The sequence below is a fragment of the Fukomys damarensis genome, unplaced genomic scaffold (genome assembly GCF_012274545.1).
Source record: "Fukomys damarensis isolate Sample0158 unplaced genomic scaffold, DMR_v1.0_HiC HiC_scaffold_30, whole genome shotgun sequence".
Lineage (NCBI taxonomy): Eukaryota > Metazoa > Chordata > Mammalia > Rodentia > Bathyergidae > Fukomys > Fukomys damarensis.
The window spans coordinates 6,994,084-7,001,400 of NW_022900942.1; the positions used below are offsets into that span (position 1 = coordinate 6,994,084).

At 38.7% G+C, this 7,317-nt stretch overlaps 1 protein-coding gene and 1 long non-coding RNA gene across 8 annotated transcripts in view; one reads left to right on the plus strand and one right to left on the minus strand.

Annotated features, from left to right (window-relative positions):
- Atp9b (ATPase phospholipid transporting 9B (putative)) overlaps nucleotides 1–542 on the minus strand; it is a 278,807-nt gene extending 278,265 nt beyond the window's left edge. For 3 of the 7 annotated variants that reach the window (XM_010605561.3, XM_010605560.3, XM_010605556.3), the window contains exon 1: nucleotides 330–542. The gene's annotated coding sequence lies outside the window, so the exon portion shown is untranslated. The remainder of the gene's footprint in view (nucleotides 1–329) is intronic. The other 4 variants (XM_033757511.1, XM_010605558.3, XM_010605557.3 and 1 more) reach the window with 3 other exon arrangements.
- Nucleotides 1–2,596, plus strand: part of LOC104849242 — a 25,744-nt gene extending 23,148 nt beyond the window's left edge. Inside the window, exon 3 of the long non-coding RNA XR_776705.1 lies at nucleotides 2,564–2,596. This is a non-coding gene — a long non-coding RNA (uncharacterized LOC104849242). The remainder of the gene's footprint in view (nucleotides 1–2,563) is intronic.
- The last annotated feature ends 4,721 nt before the right edge of the window (nucleotides 2,597–7,317 follow it).

Sequence of the window (7,317 nt, forward strand, 5' to 3'; positions counted from 1 at the left end):
CTCCCCCAAGCCTCTCTCCTCAGCTCAGCTAGGCCGAGGAGCCGCCCGCCTGCCGCCCGGCCCTGCCGGGGTCGCAACCCGATGGCGTCAAGGAGAGGCAGGACATGGAGGGCGTGGCCCAACAGGCCCCGCCCCGCCCTCCCCCAGTGTCCGATGACGTCAGGGCCAAATCTCACTACAGGCGCCCATACACCCAGCCCCCGGCGCGCCAGGGCCGAAAGTTCCGCTGAGCTGTGGGGCTTGCCCAGAGGGTACCCTGTCCCGGAGGTCCAGCTGCTTCGAAAGCCGGCTCCGCAGTCTGCTGGAAGCCGACTGATGGTCGAGCTTACCATGGAGCTCTCTTTAGCTCTCGTGATCGGATCGCAGCAAACTCGCGGAGACGGCCATTGGGGCAGCAAATCACTTCCCCGCGCGCCTCCCACCTTTGCGTGTCGTAGAGCTCTCCATACCTCTACCTCGGCACCTGCGGGGTTCTCTTCTAGACATGGAGGCCGGGCCGGGCGCCAACGCGGATTCCGCGCCAAAATTCAGTCCTCATTCCTTGCTACCCCGGACTTTGAGTTCCTACTTAATTCATTTCTCGTTTCCTTCTATTGCAAATTTGTTTCGATTTCTCCTACGCTTAAAAAAATAGCTACATTGTATTCCCTTAAATCACTTCAAAAGGCAAGTAACAAGTCTTCAAAAAGTTCATGTTTATGTTATTTAGAGTTTAGGATTTGGGTTTAAATTGTTTTCACTTTTTAAATTTGAGATTTACTTTGGGCTTGTTATGCCATAAGGTTTTTAGACTTTATACATAGAGTGATTAGGTTTTGTATTCCAAGATCAAGAACACTAAGTGTCTGATGATGTTCTAAACCCAGTGATCTCTGTAATGTTCCCGAGGATCTTGGAGAGGGATATGGTCTTTGGGGCATTGGGTGCCCTGGCCCTCATTTCTCAAGACACTATTGGGGTTCTCTAGGCAAACAGAAGCAGTAGGAAATTATCCGTAGAGTGGTATATAAGCATCTGGAATTTACTGTTAAAATACCAGTTTATGCTCTTTGGAGGCTGAGAATTTCCACCATCTGCTGACTGCTAGCTGTAGACTAAGGAAAGCCCATGGTGTAGGTCCCAGCCTGGGTGTGAAAGCATAGAAACAGGCCAACACAGGAAAAATGAATGTCCAGCCGAAGCAATTCCACCTTTCTCAGGTGTCAATGGATTGGATGATGCCCACCCATGTTGTGGGAAGGGGTCGTCATCTGCTTTATTTAGTCCACCAACTCCAATTCTAATGTCTTCAGGAAGCACCCTCAACAAGCAAATGGAGAAATAATGTTTATCAGCTAGGTAATGCTACTAGGCATTCCATGACCTGGTCACATTGGCACACATCCTTCAGATGCCTACTGTTATAATAAAGCCTCCAGAAACCCTCATTATTCAGAAAAACTTACCCAGAAAACACCTGCCATCCCTAACACTGAACTATTATTTTGGAACATCCTAAACTGCTCACTTGTTCTCTTCAACCAAGGACTGTCAACTATACCTGAAGACTCATTGAAACATCTCCCATACTTTCAAAGCTCCCCGCTTAATAGAATGCTTGTCAGAGTATCCTATTTTCACTCCATAAAATTTAACTTACCGTCAGCCTTGAACTCCTGTTGAAAGTGAGAGTAGGTGGGGTCCCTTGCTCCAAGTTTATAAACTCTATTTAGATATTGTTCCAGAGTTGTCTGACAATTTATTTGTTGCAATACCCATATTTTTATTTCAAAAATTCATCTGTTCATTTTCTCATATATTTTATTTCATTTATGCCTGCTATGCCTCATAATTTCATTTACCTGGAAGGGAACTGTTTCAATTGTTGATCATAATAAGGGTGTTGGTATTAGATTTCTTCATAGGTCTTGGAATTTAGGTTTGCAGAGACATTTTAAATGGGAGACTGAGAAGGGCTCTCCATTATTCTTTTCATCTTTCTCAGGCTCATCCTCCATCTCCTTCTCAGTCTTCACTCCTTATTTGGTAAGATCACTGTTATTTGCACTTGTGATTCAGAATACATTTTTACTGTGGAATCTCAAGAACCCCACTGATAGGCATACAATGGCAAATCTAGAATTTTCTGGAAACTGGTTCATTTGCCACTCATAGACCCACACCCTGCAAAAAAGCCCTAGGCAACTGTCAGAACCAGCGTTTCCTTCTGATTGGTTAATTAATGTATTCATCTGTTTTCCATTACTATCATGAAATAGCCATTGCTGGGAAACTTTATTTTTTAAAGGGAGAATTTATTTAACTCACAGTTTTGGAAATTCAAGGACTTCCTTCTGACAATGGTCTTGTGGACAGTCCTGAGGTGGTATAGGACATAACATGACAAGGATAAGGAGTGTGCATATGTGTCTGTGTTCTAATCTCTCTCTCCTTATAAAGCCAAAAATACTCAGTTGTGGGTACTCCACCTCGATGCCTTTAACCCTAATGACTTCCCAAAGGCCCTACTTCCTTTTTAGTTTTAATTTTTTTATTTTTACTTGTCACGCACCATTATTTCCAGGTTCTTCATGCCCTGCATGAATTCCGGATATGAGTCCGCCGGTGACGGTGGTTCACGCCTGCGCAGATGAGGCGCTTGGTTCGTCAGAATGATGAAGGCCGGCATTGACCAATAGAAATGGGCTACGTCACCCGGGAGGCTATAAAAGGCAGGCTCGCATCCGGCTCGGGGTCTTTCCGCCATTTTGAAGAATGTAGAAGAAGCTCCAATAAAGCGTGCATCAGAAGAATCCTGAGTGTTGCGTGCTCCTTGCTGGCGAGGTGCGCGCGACATTTACTACTATATGTTTGCAGTACATAATGATTATATTCATTGTGGGATATTGGTACATGCACAAAACACATCTTAATTCCATTTTTACCCATTCCCTTGGATGTCCCCCTATTTTAAACCAACATCAATTATTTCTAAGTACTTATAAAGTAAATGCTTGCACAGGTTAACAGTCAGACTAACAAACCAAAAAAACATACAAACACATAAGACAATTATACTGTCAAGGTACACTTTTAGATACATTGCCCATGCTAGATTACAATAACTTTTCTCTTTTTGCCTATTCTGTATTTTATTTTGCACTTTATTTGTTGTGTCTCTCATGTAAGAGAAGTTACATGATACTTAAGCTTGTGTGTCTGATTTACTTAAAATTATGGCCTCAAAGTGCATTCATTTTCCTACAAATGACTCATTATCCCTGTGTTATGGCAGAGTATTATGCCATTGTATATAAATACCACATTTTTTAATCCATCGATCTGTTGATAGATATACAAGCTGCTTCCAAGAGTTAGCTATTATGAGGTGTGCTACTATAAACATGGGTATGCATGTATGATAATGTCTTGGGGATTTTTTTTCTTTTATTTGGTACCGGGGATCAATCTCAGGACCTTTTGCTTGCCTGGCAGGTGCAGTGCCACCAAGCTACACCCCTAGCCCTTGTAGTATGATGTTATTAACTCCTTTGTGAAGATAACTACAAAGGGAATAGCTGAGTAAAGTGGAAGTTCCAGTTTAATTTTTTGAGAAATCTACATACTGATTTCCTTAGTGGTTATACCAGTTTATACTCCAGCCAACAATGAGGAAGAGTTCCTTTTCCCCATAGTCTGTTCTATTACTGGCTTCCTGATGAATAGTCACTCTTCCTGGAGTGAGAAAGAATCTCTGTGGGGTTTTTTTTTGTTTGTTTTTGTTTTGGGTTTTTTTTTGTTGTTGTTGTTCTTTTTTTGGTACTGGGGATCAAAGTTGGGTCCTTGTGCTTGCGAGGCAGGTGCCAGAAACACTGAGCTAAATCCCCGGCCTTCCATGTTTTTTTAATTTGCACTTCTCAAAGGTGTTGAACATTTTTTCATATATTTATTGTCATTTGTACTTCTTTGAGAAGTATCTATTCATTTCAGATGCTCATTATTATTTTTTGGGGGGTGGGTACCAGGAATCAAATTGAGGACCTTGCACTTGCAAAGAAGGCACTGGCACCACTGAGCTAAATTCTGGCCCTGGGTGCCCATTTTTTTATTGGATCTTCAAATTTGGAAGGACTGATTTGGGGGGTTCTTTATATATGCTATATATTAGTCCTTTGAGGAGTCGCTGGCAAAAACATATTCCCATTATGAAGTTTTTCTCTTCACTCTGTTAGTGGTTTCCTTTGTCATGCAGAAGCTTTTCAGTTTGATGTTACCCTGTATGTTGATTTCTGGTGTTACTTGTGCAACTAGGATTCTGTTCAGAAAGTCCTTGCCTATACTTATATCTTCAGAGTTTTATCTATTTTGTCTTCCAGCAGATGATATGTTTCTGTTTTAATATTTAGATCTTTGATCTATTTCGATTTTAATTTAGTGCATGGTGAGAGATACAGTGAAGGTTTAATCTTCAGCATGTGGATAACCAGGTTTCTCAACACCATTTGTTAAAGATGGTATTCTCCCCTGGGGAAAGTATTTGGCCCTTTTGTCAAAGATAAGGTACATAAATGTTCCAGGAGCTGTTTCTGCTCTATTCTTCTCTAATTATCCACAAGTCTAGTTCTGTGAGGAACTGGTATTTGATTGGGATTGCATTAAATCTGTATAGTTTTGGAATTATGGCCATTTTTTTCTTTTTTCTTTTTCTGGTTCCAGAAATTCAGGACCTTACATTTACCAGGCAGGTGTGGCACTCCTGAGCTAAATCATTGGCCTGGCCATTTTTTACTATATTGGTTTTTGCCTATCCAAGAACAGGGAATATCTTTCCATTATCTTATATCTTCTTCAATTTTTTTTTCAGAGTACTATACTGTAGTTTTCATTGTAGAGATCTCTTCCTTTGATAGCTTAATTCCTGTATTTAATTTTTCTTGATGCTATTGTAAAAGGTATGATTTCCCTCATTTCTCTCTCTCGATCAATTTCTTATTGGTGTACAGGAACATTATTGATTTTTTAGTATTAACTTTGTGTCCTGCTATGCTCCTGAATTTGGTTAGTAATTCTAGAAGTGTTTTGGTGGAGTTTGGGAGTCTTCTATGTAGAGGATACTGTCATCTACAAATAATGATAATTTAATTTCTTCCTTTCCTATCCATATCCCTTTTATTTCTTTCTCTTATGTAATTGCTCTGGCTAATATTTTGAGAATTATATTGAGCAGGAGTAGTGATAGAGGGCATCCTTGTCTTGTTCATGATTTTGAAATAAAAGCTTTCAGCTCTCTCCATTTAGTAAGATTGTTGGTGTTGTTTTGTCACAAATGGCTTTTATCAGATTGAGATAAAGCCTTTCTATTCCTCTTTTCTTCAGGGTTTTTTTAAATCATGAACACATGTTGGATTCTTTCAAATGCTTTTTCCACAACTATTAAGGTGATCATGTGATTTTTTGTCCTTGCTTCTGTTTATGTGATGCATTATAGTTATTGATTTGAGTATGTTGAACCATACCTGCATCCTTGGAATGAAGCCTTGGTCATGATGTATGATTTTTTTTTTTTGATGATGATGATGATTTGCTGCATTCTGTCTGCCAGTATCTTACTGAGAAATTTTGCATCTGTATTCATTAAAGATATTGCCCTGTAGTCCTCTTATCTGGTTAGGTCCTTTTCTGGTTTTGGAGTCAGGGTACTGCTTGCTTCCAGTAATGACTTGGGGAGTACTGCTTCCCTCCTTTCAATTTCATTAAAGAGTTTGAGAAGTATTGGCATTAGATTGTCTCAAAAGTGCTTATAGAACTCAGCTGGGAATCCATAGAGACCTGGGCTTTTCTTAGTATTTTTTTTTTTATTCTCCAATGTCATTGACTAATATTGGATTATGCAAGAGTTTTATATCTTTTTGGTTCAGCTTTTGTAATTCATATGTTTCAAGGAATTTATTTTTCTGAATTTTCCATTTGATTATAGTTTCTCAAAGTAGGTACCAGTAATCTCCAAAATCTTGGCAGAATCCGTTGTGACTTTGGCTTTTTCATTTCTAGTTGCATGGATTTGGGTCTTTCCTTTCTTTTCTTTGGTAGGATTGGCTAAGGATTTATCTATTTTGTTTAATCCTGATTCATTGATTCTTTGTATTTTTATCTCAATTTCATTATTTTCTGTTCTGATCTTTATAATTTCCTCCCTCATACTAGCTTTGGGTTTGAATTTTTCTTGTTTTTCTAGGACCTTTATGTGCATCATTAGGTTCTTTATTTGAGCCTCCTCATTTTTCTGATGTAGGAATTCACCACTGGAACTAATAAATTCCAGTATATCATATTGACATTATGTTTGCTAGTAGAAACCGTCTAATTTACTTTTTAATTTCATTTGTGGCCCATTGGTTATTCAAGATAGTATTATTTAATTTCCATGTGTTTGCATAGTTTTTTGGTGTCTTTTGTCATTGATTTCTAGTTTCTGTGCCTATGATCTGATAATATTCATGGGATAATTTAGATTTTTTTGCAGTTACTTAAGATGCTTTATTTGCTAGTATGTGGTCAGTTTTGGAGAAAGTTCCATGTGCTGCTGAAAAGAATGTGTATTCCATCGTTGGATGGAACACTCCACAAATTTCTAATAAGCCCATTTGTTCAAAGGTTTGGTTCAGCTCTTATGTTTCTTTGTTGATTTTTTTGTTTCATTGTTCTGCTCATTTGTGACAGTTGGTAGAGCTTCCCCATTACAATTGTATTGGCGTTGATCTGAATTTTCATGACCATTAATATTTGTTTTATGAAGTTGTGCACACCAATATTTGGTGTGTATATGTTTATAATTATATCTTCCCAATGAATTGTTGCCTTAACCAATATATAGTGACCTTTTTTTGTCTCTTCTGGTTAGTCTTGGCTTGAAATCCACTTTGTTTGAAATTAGGATAGTTACTGCTGTTTTTTCTGGGGTTCTGGTGCACAGAATATTGTTTTCCATCCTTCAGTTTTAATGTTTTTTTTTAATTAAATGTGTTTCTTGTATACTGCATATCATTGGGTTTTGGTTTTTTTTGTTTTGTTTTGTTTTTTTTATCCTTTCTGCCAATCTGTGTCATATGGTTGGGGAATTGAAACCATACACATTGACAGTTATTACTGAGAGGTATTGACTGATTCCTGTCATTGCATTATTTTCCTGTGGCTGATTTCCTTATTTGTTTTGCTTAGCTGTTCATCTCACTAGGTATGTTCATTCTTTTTGACCCACTGGCACTGTTGGTTTCATTGTCTCTTTTCAGGATATCTTTGAGAATTTTTTTTTAAACACTGATTTGGTGGTCATGAATT